Source organism: Onychomys torridus, chromosome 11 (genome assembly GCF_903995425.1).
Source record: "Onychomys torridus chromosome 11, mOncTor1.1, whole genome shotgun sequence".
NCBI classification, from domain to species: domain Eukaryota; kingdom Metazoa; phylum Chordata; class Mammalia; order Rodentia; family Cricetidae; genus Onychomys; species Onychomys torridus.
In genome coordinates, this window is record NC_050453.1 from 88,091,980 (window position 1) to 88,104,696 (window position 12,717).

General features: G+C 40.9%; 1 pseudogene; it reads left to right on the forward strand.

Moving 5' to 3' along the window:
- Nucleotides 1-9,593: 9,593 nt before the first annotated feature.
- Nucleotides 9,594-11,657, forward strand: LOC118592916 (annotated as a pseudogene).
- The last annotated feature ends 1,060 nt before the right edge of the window (nt 11,658-12,717 follow it).

Consider the following 12,717-nt stretch of genomic DNA (forward strand, 5'->3'; position numbering starts at 1 on the left):
CTCCAAAAGAATACTTGAAGGGACTGAAAGCCTGTTCTGAGGGCAATGAGTAGAAAATAGAGAGGAGGCCAATTCACCTAAGAATAGCATCATGTGTAGGCAGGGTCCCCAAGGCCCTGGTTGGCAGGAAGAAATTCACAGCCCCTCCATGCAGTTCTGCTTAGGCAAGGGGCTAGCCAGGTGGGGTTCTCAAGGCCCTAGCTGGCGGGAAGACATCCATGCATCCCATAAGATAAGCAAGTATGTGGTTCATGTGCTGTGGAGAAAGGTAGAAAGGAAGAAATGAAGATGAGGGGTAGGCTGAGTGGGGAGGTCTGCTTGCTACTTGGGGTCATGGTGATGTCTGGCCAGGCTGCTGCCAAGGGCCATGTCTGGGTACATGGTCCAGCTGCAGCTGGGGTCTGTGTCGATGTCTGTGGCCCATGTCACTTCAGGGGGCCATAGGAACCACATGTGATGAAATCAGAAAGCCATGCTGAGCCAGCCCCGCCCTTCTCTGGCCTAGAGAAAGCTGACCTTGCCTCTCGCTGGACACTGCAGCAAGAGACCTGGCCCCAACCCTCACAAGAGGGCAGGACCCTGCACTCTGAAGAGATGGCCCCACCCCCTCACCACAGGCAAGGATGAACTGACCCTGAGGGCATGGGTGTAGGGCACCTGACCCTACCCCATGAAGAGCTCATCTACCACCCAGGCCTACAGCTGGGCCTTGGATTGGCCCACTTTAACATCTATCCCATCTAGTACCTGCTGGAGCTTGTGAAGAAACTAGACCTGTGGAACAGTAGCAACAAGATATCCAAGACTGGAGCTGCAACAGGATATCCCAGAGCAGTTTTGGTGAGGATCCGGTGATGATGGTATACCAGAAGCCAGAGGCCTTGAACCAGACCAGCAATGAACATTTGCAAGTAAAGCTGATTACACAAAATGGTCTACTATGTGATACACCGAGGCCCCCAGTGCCACTAGGATGAATGAAGAGTTGTTAGAGAAGCCAGAAAGAAGAGAAGAGGGTTTTTCTTGTTTGTTTGATTGTTTTGTTCTTGTTTTTGTTTGCTTTCTTTATTTTGTTTTCTTCTGTGGGGGGGGAAGCTGCAGGGATGAGGGGAAGACATGGGGTGACCAGGAGGTGAACAGAATTGGGATACATGATGTGAAACTCCCAAAGAATCAAGAAAAGAGTTAAAATTTTAAAATATATTTATTTATTAAAATTTTTTCATTTTACATACCAACTCTAGTTCCCCCTCCCTCCTCTTCCACCTCATCACCTCCCTTCCACTCTACCCCCATCCTTTCCTCAGAGTGGGTAAGGCCTCCCATGGTAGTCAACAAAATCTGGCATACCAAGTTGAAGGAGAGCCTAGCCCCTCCCCATTGTATCAAGGCTGAGCAAGGTATCCCACCACAGGGAATGGGCTCCAAAAAGCCAGTTCATTCACCTGGGATTAAGTCCTGGTCCTGCTGCCAGGGACCCCACAAACAGATTGAGCCACTCAACTGTCAACAACATTCAGTGGGTCTAGTTTGGTCCCATGCAGATTCCTGGGCTTTCAGGCTCCAACTAGCACCAGCCAGCTGTCTCTGTGGGTTTCCCCATCATGATCTTGACCCCCTTCTTCTTCTTCTTCTTCTTCTTCTTCTTCTTCTTCTTCTTCTTCTTCTTCTTCTTCTTCTCCTCCTCCTCCTCCTCCTCCTCCTCCTCCTCCTCCTCCTCCTCCTTCTCCTCCTCCTCCTCCTCTTCCTTCTTCTTTTTGAATGCCGAATGCCATTTATTGAAGGAGGGAGGTCTTAAATACAGGATTATAGCACAAATGGGAGAACCCCAGTGGGCAGAAGTTCGATTCTGATTTTTTTTTTTTTTTTGAGCTGAGGATCAAACCCTGAGCCTTGCGCTTGCTAGGCCAGTGCTCTACCACTGAATTAAATCCCCAACCCTGCTTCTGATGTTTTACAATCTTCCATTGAAACTGTTAATGCCCAATATGCTGGATACACAGACAAGGAGCTCCCTTAAGCGTTCAAGAGGGTGGAATCTTGAAGGGAATTAGCATAGGGATGATATCATGGTCAAGGTCAGCAAACAATGCAACAGTTACCCAAAACCTACAGGTCCCCTCCTATTACTAAAAAATGAGCTTCTGACTTAGGTTGCATGGGATGTCAGCAGGTAACTTTACCCAACATAGAGACACGTGTCCAGGCCACACAGGCAGTCTGTCTTAGGTTGATGAGTGGCCCCCGGGAATCACCCGTCTCTGAATACTCATTATCATACAGGCTCAATCATGTGAGAGCTGCAGAGTAAACTGTTGCCAAAGATCTCTAAGTGGTGCTGGACTTGCAATCTGTGTGTTCGACACAGAAGAGACCAACAGAAGTCTTAACCCCCCATAGCCAGTAGGCTAAAGGCAACTGAGCCATTCCTTTCCTTAATGAGCATTACTGCAAAGTGGAGTCCTTGTAAGAGAGCAAATGGAACTTGAGTTTGTAAATTTATAACTTTCAAAGCCAATTGAAATGTATATAACTATTGACCAAAATTTGTCATGCCCAATAGAATGAAAGATTAATTAACTGTGGTAGCTACTTTTGCTGCTAGGGTCTCCACTGTGCTAGCTGTAGTAACCAATTATGAAATGACAATCCCAGAAACAGTAGTAGCAGTGGTCGTCACAGCAACAACGGCAACAGCGATGTCAAATTCGCTTCTGGAGCATGTGGGTATCTATTGGCATGGACACAATTACAGGAACACAAACTGTCAAGGCCCATTATTCTTGATCCCAGCATGACTTCAGCTGGCAGCTCTGCAAAAGAACAACTAAGAACCATAAAGGAAAAACAAGTAGCTCACAAGGAACAGAACTAATGGTCTCATAATAGCTACATTCAGACTCACAAAATTTAAGGTTTCTTCAAAGGGGGCTAAATGAATTTCAGGAGGCCAAAACATGTTGCACAGAGCCACTCCTGAGAAGTAGGTACTGCCCCAGCTTGAATAGGATTGTGAGACTGAAAATGCTTAGCTGGCATGCTACTGTTAATAAATGGAGGTCAGTGATCTTCAATGTTATCCTTAATCTCCTAGGTGTCTGGGTGACACATTCTCAAACATACTTGAAAAAGCAGTTACCATACATTACCTTTTGGAGAATCCAACCACATGTCTGCAGTTCTTAGGCTTACATTAATGCTTGCTAAAGCTGGCCCTATTGGGCTTTCAATCCCCATTGGTATCAGAAGGGGAGAGTTTTTTCACGAAGGCCCAATAGGTCTCTGCCAAGTTGGGCTTCAGCTGCAGCCACAGGGCTTACTCAGCGCTCAGAAACCCAATGAGGAATTTCATTGTCCTTAATAGTGTAATGTTTCATTGAGGATTGCTCAGTAATTGAGTAAAACCAAATCTTATTATAAGCAACAGTCATCCTAGGGTCCTCCATGCCATATATATATCTTTATGGTTCTGTGGGTTACAGTCTGATTGTTCTTTGCTTTCTATCTAGAATCCACTTATGAGTGAGTACATACCAATTTTGTCCTTCTGGGTTTGGGTTACCTCACTCATAATGATTTTTTCTAGTTCCATCCATTTGCCTGCAAATTTCATGCTGTCATTGTTTTTCTCCATTGTGTATATGTACCACATTTTCTTAATCCATTCTTCAGTTGATGGGCATCTAGGTTGTTTCCAGGTTTTGTGTGGTCTTGTGTTCCCAAAAATATTGTGCAGGCTAATAAACTTATCTGGGGTCAGAGAACAGATTAAACATGAGTATAGGCAGTGGTAGCACACACCTTTAATCCTAGCATTCCAGATACAGAAATCCCTCTGTATCTCTGAGTTTAAGGCCACATTAGATACAGCCAGCACGGTGACACATGCCTTTAATCCCAGAAATCCAGCCTTTAATCCCGGGGAGTGATGGCAGAAAGTAGAAAGATATATAAGGTGTGAAGACCAGAAAACAAGAAGCATTTGGCTGGTTAAGCTTTTAGGCTTTGGAGCAGCCCAGTTCAGCTGAAATCCATTCTGGATGAGGACTCAGAGTCATCCAGTCTGAGGAAACAAGACCAGGTGAGGAACTGGTGAGGTGAGATAGCTGTGGCTTGTTCTGTCTCTCTGACCTTCCAGCATTTACCTCAATAACTGGCTTCAGGATTGATTTTATTAATAAGTACCTTTAAGATTCATGCTACAATTTTGGCTATAACAAATAATGCTGCTATGAATATAGTTGCGCATGTATCTTTGTGGTATGTTTGAGCATTCCTTGGGTACATGCTGGTCTTGAGGTAGTTCGAATTCCCAATTTTCTGAGAAAACGCCATACTGACTTCCATAGTGGTTGTACAAGTTTGCTTTCCCACCAACAGTGGAGTTGTCTTCCCTTTGCTCTGCATCTTCTCCAACATTGACTGTCGTTAGTGTTTTTGATCATAGCCATTCTGACAGGTGTAAGGTGGTATCTCAGAGTCATTTTGATTTGCATTTCTCTGATGATTAAGGATGCTGAGCATTTCTTTAAATGTCTTTCAGCAATTTGTGATTCTTGTTTTGTGAATTCTCTGTTTAGCTCTTTAGCCCATTTTGTAATTGGATTGTTCAGTATTTTGATGTCTAATTTCTTGAGTTTTTTATATACTGTGGAGATCAATCCTCTGTCAGATGTGGGGTTGGTGAAGATCTTTTCCCATTCTGTAGGCTGTCTTTTTGTCTTATTGACTGTATCTTTTGCTCTGCAAAAGCTTCTCAGTTTCAAGAGGTCCCATTTCTTAATTGTTGTGCTCAGTGTTTGTGCTGTTGGTGTTATATTTAGGAAGTGATCTCCAGTGTCAATTCATTCAAGAGTGCTTCCTACTTTCTCTTCTATTAAGTTTAGTGTAACAGCATTTATGTTGAGGTCTTTGATCCACTTGGACTTGAGTTTTGTGCATGGTGACAGATATGGATCAATTTGTAATCTTTTGCATATTAACCATTTGTTGAAGATACTTTCTTTTTTCCATTGTATAGTTTTGGCTTCTTTGTCAAAAATCAGGTGTTCATATGTGTGTGGATTAATGTCAGGGTCTTCAATTCAATTCCATTGGTCCGTATGTCAGTTTTTATACTAGTACCATGTTGTTTTTATTACTATAGCTCTATAGTAGAGCTTGAGGTCAGGGATGGTGATGCCTCCAGAGATTGCTTTATCATACAGGATTCTGTTAGCTATCCTGGGTCTTTTGTTTTGCCATATTAAGTTGATTATTGTTCTTTCTAAGTCTGTGAAGAATTGTGTTGGGATTTTGATGGGGATTGCATTGAATCTGTAGATTGCTTTTGGTAAGATTGTCATTTTTACTACGTTAATCCTACTTATCCTTGAGCATGGGATATCCTTCCTTTTTCTGATATCTTCTTCAATTTCTTTCTTTAGAGATTCAAAGTTCTTATCAAAAAGCTCCTTCCCAAGGTATTTTATATTATTTGTGGCTATTGTAAAGGATGATGTTTCTCTGACTTCTTTCTCAGCCCTTTTATCATTTGTCTATAGGAAGGGTACTGTTTTTTTAGTTGATCTTGTATCCTGTCATTTTACTGAAGGAGTTTATCAGCTGTAGGAGTTCCCTGGTAGAATTTTTGGGGTCACTTATGTATACTATCATATCATCTGCAAATAGTTTGACTTTTTTCTTTCCAATTTGTATCCCTTTGATTTCTTTTTGTTGTCTTATTGCTCCAGGTAGAACTTCTAGTACTCTATTGAATAAATATGGGGAGAGTGGACAGCCTTGTCTTCTTTGAAAGTCTGGTAGAATTCTACACTGAAACCATCTGGTCCTGGGCTTTTTTAGTTGGGAGACTTTTGATGACAGTTTCTATTTCTTTAGGGGTTATTTGTCGATTTAAATGGTTTCTCTGGTCTTGATTTAACTTTGGTATGTGGTACCTATCCAGAAAATTGTCCATTTCTTCCAGATTTTCCAATTTTGTGGAGTATAGGTTTTTGAAGTATGACCTGATGACTCTCTGGATTTCCTCGTTGTCTGTTGTTATGTCTCCCTTTTCATTTCTGATTTTGTTAATTTGGGTCCTCTCTCTTTGCCTTTTGGTTAATTTGGCTAGGGGTTTGTCTATCTTGTTGATTTTTTCAAATAACCAACTCTTTGTTTCATTGATTTTTTTGTATTGTTCCTCTTAATTTCTATTTCATTGATTTCAGCCCTCAATTTGATTATCTCCTGGTATCTATTTCTCCTACATGAGTTTGTTTCTTTTTGTTCTAGCATTTTCAGTTTTGCTGTTAATTCATTGTATGAGATTTCTCCATCTTCTTTATGTGTGTATTCAGAGCCATGCATTTTCCTCTTAGTACTACTTTCATAGTGTCCCATAAGTTTGGGTATGTTGTACTTTCATTTTCATTGAATTCTAGGAAATCTTTAATTTTTTTCTTTACTTCTTCCTTGACCCATTGATGTTTCAGGTGAACATTATTCAATTTCTATGAGATTGTAGGCTTTCTATAATTTTTGTTATTGTTGAAGTCTAACTTTAAGGCATGGTGGTCTGATAAGATACAGCAGGTTATTCCAATATTTTTGTATCTGTTGAGATTTGTTTTGTGACCTAGCATGTAGTCAATTTTTGAGAAGGTTCCATGGGGTGCTGAGAAGAAGGTATATTATGTATAATGTTATGTAGATATCTATTAAGTCCATTTGAGTCATAACATCTGTTAGGTCCTTTATTTCTTTGTTGAGTTTCAGTCTCTCTTTTTTTTTTTTTTTTGCTTTTTTTTTTTTTCAGACAGGGTTTCTCTGTGTGGCTTTGTGCCTTTCCTGAATCTTGCTCTGTAGACCACGCTGGCCTTGAACTCACAGAGTTCTGCTTGCCTCTGCCTCCCAAGAGCTGGGATTAAAGGTGTGCACCACCACCACCACCACCACCACCACCACCACCACCACCACCACCACCACCGGTTTAAGGTAAATTTTTTTATCTTACAAAGTGTATGCTCACAAATATTGTTATATCCTGAGGGTCACCTCTTTTGGCTTTGTTACAGGAAGATGACATTTCAGCTCACCATCTCAAACAGAAACTTTACTATGTTGACATTCACATTCTCTCAAGTTAAACAGTCTCCACATTGTCCAACATGTTTTTAAAATAAATCTTGCTTTAAAAAAAAAAAAGAATATCATTATGGGTAAGAAGTTGTGGAAGGGTCTGGCTGGACCCAGCTGGAGAAAGGACAGATGTATATACAGTTTTTTGGCCCAGAACCTGTGGTTTCTACCCCAAAGCTTATACAGGCACAGAAAATCTGACTCAGGAATTCTGCTTCTGTATTTCATCCCAGACATTTAAAAACACTTTCACAAAGGCATACATACACATACACACACACACACAGACACACACACACACACACACACACACACACACATACACACACACAAGTCAATGTTGTGCAATAGAGTAATATTTAGAACAGTGAAAACCAGTGACAATAAAAACTTAATAGGTCAAGAGATGGCACTCATATTATACAGCTATTGAAATGATTTAATACTATGTTTTAGTGGGACTATGTTTTTATTACATGAAGTAGAAAAGGGCAGGATGCTAATACTACTGTATTAATTTATCATTACATATATATGTGTGTGTATCTACATATATTTGAAACATACATAAAATACTATTGATAATTATGTTTCAAGGTAATAGAAGTACAAGTGCTTTCAAATTTTGAAATTTTATCTGTTTTTCCTGAATTTTCAGCTATGGATATGTAAAATAATAATATGGATAACATTTAGGACTGACGAAAATGTGCTCCACTGGTCATTAAAACATTGATCTTTCTTCCTCCCAGACTGCTCATCCAGTGACCAGCTTCCTTGTCTGGATATCATGAAGGAAGACAGGAATAGAAGGTGAAAGCCACATATAGCTGTGGGAACTATAGTTCCACAAAGGTATAGTCTAGCAACCCATGTCAGGCTCATGAAGTTCCAGAAATCAGTAAACCAGAAATTACATTTTTAAGTTATTTATAAAACTTTTTTCGCTGGTGGCAATGAAAATGTCTTAGAAAAAAAACATGTTCTTAGCCTGGTATGGGTGTATACACTTTTAATCCCAGGATTTGAGAGACAAAGAGGGAAGTGGATCAAATGTTTAGGGCTTCCCAGAGCTACAGAGCAAGACCCTGAGTCAAATACCTCTTGGTATTCTATTGTCTCTCAGGTGAGCAACAATTTCAAAACTGGAATGTTCTCATTTTGTTCTCCACCTTCCCACACAATAGCTCTCTTTATCTCTGGCCTATTGCATACAGTTAAGCTCTAAGAGTCCAGGAGTTTTTATGGATTTTGTTCCAGAGCCCAGAAGTGTACTTGCCACATACCAGACACTCAATATATGAGCTTATTTTATTATTAATTTTTAATTTAAACCTCTGCTTTTGTTTGAGATTGGGATGTTGTCCTGGAGCCTTGGCTAACTTGGGGTTCACTATACAGCTCAGGCTGACCTTGAACATCCTGTGCTCCCCAGCTCTCTAGGATTACAGGTTTGTAAGGCCAAGTCTGGCTCAGTGTGTAGTTTTCAATGAATAGATGAATACCGGCTGAGTGGAGTGAAATAAGCAAATCTGGGAGCTGCAAACAAATGCTTTTGCTGCTTGATAATAATTACTCTCAAAACATGAATTTTTAAGCAGAATTTCAAAACAAATCTTATTTTTCCATGCAACTAATTTTTCAAGTTATTACCACTCTTTTAAAATCAAGTATGCTCTCTATAAGCCATATAAATAATTAAATATTTATCTTATTGTTAATTATGTGCATGTATGTCTTCATTTAGGGATATACACATAAGTGTAGATGCCATTGGAGGTCAGAGGCACAGAATTCTGAAACTAGAATTACAGGCAGTCCAACTTGGGTACTGGGAAGTGAACTCCAGTCCTCAGCAAGAGCAGTTGCTATTCTTAGCTATTGGGCTGGGTCTCCAGCCCCAGAAATGATATATTTTAAGTGAGAAGTTCCAGATATGGCACACCTTTAACCCCAGCACTGGACAGGCAGAGGCAGTATCTCTGAGTTCAAACCCAGCATGGCCTTACTTCAAAATAACAATAATCATATTTTTAAAAAAGCAGTGACATAAGCTGGGTGGTCGTGGCACACACCTTTAATCCCAGCACTTTGGAGGCAGAGCCAGGCGGATCTCTGTGAGTTCAAGGCCAGCCTGAGCTACACAGGGAAACCCTGTCTGGGAAAAAAAAAAAAAAAAGCAGTGACATAGAATAAATCTTAGCACTTGAAAAGCTAAGGTAGCATTACAAGTTTGAGAAGAGCCTTGGCCATGTAGTGAGACTTTGTCAAAAAAAAAAAAAAAAAAAAAGAGTAAATGAGTGGCAGATTGCCTCTTCATGGGAATTGAATCTTGTCTGCCAGAAACTGATGTCTGCCTTTAAATGAGGCACATTTTTGTGGAATAGTTCTTTACACTGTGTGAAAATATTTCACTGGGATTGGTTTAATAAAAAGCTGAACAGTCCATAGCTAGGAAGGTATTTGGGGCAATGACAATGCTGGGAAGAAGTCAAGGAGATACCAAGGCTGAAAGGAAACAGTATGGGCAGTACACAGTAAAGGCGATAAAGTCATGAGGCAGAAAGTAAATTAATAGAAATGGGTTAATTTAAGTTATAAGAGCTAGTTAGAAACAAACCTAAGCTATTGGCCAAGCTTTTATAATCAACAATAAGTCTCCATGTCATTATTTGGGAGCTGGGTAGTGGGACAGAAAAATCTGCTTACAGCACATAGTACATGGTCCCTATGCTTACAGCATATGGCACATGGTCCCTAGGCTTGAATTTTACCATCTCTAAAATTATAAAATTACACTAGATCATACTGAATTTTTTCTTTAGCTCAAAAATTTATGTTCACTCAATTGTTATTAAGTTTTTAATAATTTCATGTTGTTCTGTTTATTTTTATATTTTAATTAGTTTAAATTTGAGACAGGTTTCATTGTGTGGTCCAGACTGGTCTAGAACTCTCTATGTATCCCCAGGCTAATCTTGAGCTCTCAGTCTTCCTGCTCCAGTATCTCAAGAGTTCTGAGATGACAGGCTGCACCAGCATTTGCCAGCCAGCTTTTTCCTTAACTTGCTTCACACTTAATCTCTATTTCTCTTTTCTCAAAAAATAAATTTTGGAAATTTCTCTATGTATAATTTTCTTCTTTTGTTTTGTTTTTGTTTTCTTTTTCAAGTCAAGGTTTCTCTATGTAGCCTTGGCTGTCCTGGAACTCACTCTGTAGAGCAGGCTGGCCTCAAATGCACATAGATCTACCTGCCTCTGTCTCCCAAGTGCTGGTATCAAAGATGTGCACCACCACTGCCCACCCAGCCTATACATAGAGATCCACCTGTCTCTGCCTCTGGAGTGCTGGTATTAAAGGCATGTATCACCACCAGGCTTCTTTTCCTATTTTTGCAGGTCTTGTTAATATCAGGCTCACTAAGTCGCAGCAGTGGAATCTTCACAGTCATTTGTTATAGTATATTATTCCAGTTTAAGCATGAGAAAAAAATGACCATTTGTAGATGATGTACTTTGAAAAGAAAATTTTCCTGTCTTTCCCACATATTTCAGATATTTAAAACCTCATCAAAAGTAGACCGGTAGCAATTGCTAAGTTTAGTTGTCGTGTGTGAAACTGTGTAAGTCTACACTTCTCCTCTTGGTGACACTAATTGTTGGCCAGCCTTATGGATGTTTTATCCCTTGCATATCTTGCATGGATCATTGGCCACTGAGTTCTACAGGTCTAAGTACTGATCCACTTCATTAAAAATCACATATATTTCATCACCACAAATCTCATGGGAAAAATCTTCATCTAAGAATGAAGTATTTAGAGAAAACCCTTAAAGAGGGAAATTAATTAAAAGAGACTCTAGGGTGATCCCTCTTCCATGATACCTTTGTTCCCATATGAAGAGGAGACTAGGTGCCTGGAGCACGGAGTAGCCACATCCGCCTCTGGGAGGACTGTCTGTGAGAGAGGACAAGCCTTTCAAGGCCAAGTACAAACTCATCAACCACACCCAGGTGCACAGCGAAGCCAGTTCCTGGCCTGTGCCATGGCCTCTTTGGGCCTGAGAACATCAAGATCTGAAAGCACACTCCTGCAGGGGAAAAGCCTTTCTAATGTGAATTTGATGGCTGTGACTGGAACTTTGCAAATAACAGTGATTGAAAGAAACACTACTATGTCCATACCAGCGACAAGCTTTATTAATGTAAGATTCAAAGCTGTGATAAATTTTATGTTCACCCAAGCTCTCTGAGGAAGTACATGAAGATTCACTGCAAGACACCACACCTTCTTCAGAAGCCCTTGGGTACTCACTAGTGGGGACTCCAGTGAGTGACCCAGTCAATTGTGCTGGACCTAACCAGGAGTCAGTCCAGCATTCTGTTCCTTCAGGTACCCAACCTCAATGGTTGGTCATTTGCCAGGCCATTGGGTCCCAAATCACCTTCGCACAACTTCCAGCAATGGAACCACCTCTGAGTCTGAAGAAGAGGAAATGCATGGGAACCCTGAAGTTGTGCGGACTGTACATTAGAACTATTATTAGTGAGTGAGATGGATAGGAATTCTTGGGACATGTCCTAACTTGAGACAAACTGGTGACTCAGACTTGCTACCAGGTCTAATTAGCCCTATTAATTCAGTATGAAACCCTATGGGATTTATACATTTAATTAATTTAATTAAAATACTTGGGTTTTTTTCTCTTTAAAAAAACCAACAGATCACACTTGTGTTGTTGGTTGTTTCTGCTCTTTTGGGGGGCCTGCCACATAACTCCCAAATAAATCACACACAGAGCTCATTCCTAATTATAAATGCCCATCCTCATCTTGGTTTGTTTCTTGCCAGCTTTTCTTACCTTTTAATTATCCTGTCTATCTTTGGCCTCAGGGCTTTTAACTTTCTCTATTTGTGTATACCTTTTCTTTCCTTCTTACTCCATGTCTGGCTGTATAGCTGGGTGGCTGAGTGGCTGGGTGGCTGAGTGGATGGCTCCTGAAATCCTCCTCCTTCCTCTCTTGTTTCTTGGTCTTTCTTCTCAGATTTCTCCTATTTCTCCCCTCGGCCTGTCAGCCCTGCCAATCCTTTCTCCTGCCTCACCATTGACTGTTCAGTTCTTTATTAGACCATCAGGTGTTTTAGACAAGCACAGTAACACAGCTTCCCAGAGTTAAACAAACGCAGAACAAACAAAAGTGACACACCTTCAAATACTCCACAACACACTTGTGATCCAGCACTGAGACAGCAGAGACACACAAATCCCTGCGGCTTGATGGCAGCCACCTAGAGCCAGAGGAAAGAATAGCAGTGGGTGGAATGCTGACTTCCAGGCATGACCTGGCCACTGAGCCTCTCAACATCCTGTCATGAAAGGAGAAGGGGCTTATAAGGAGGTCCTATCCCTCCCTAAGGATAGCTATGTAGTTAATCATTGCTGGGAGGGAGGGAGTGATGGAGAGGTGTTCTTCAATATAGTACCCACTGGTAAGGTGGCCGTGTTCCTGTAAGCCAAGCCTTCCATGGTCCTGTAAGAAGCCCTAATGAAACTCATTGGGCCACCAAAAATAATAATTCTTTAAAGCCCACAG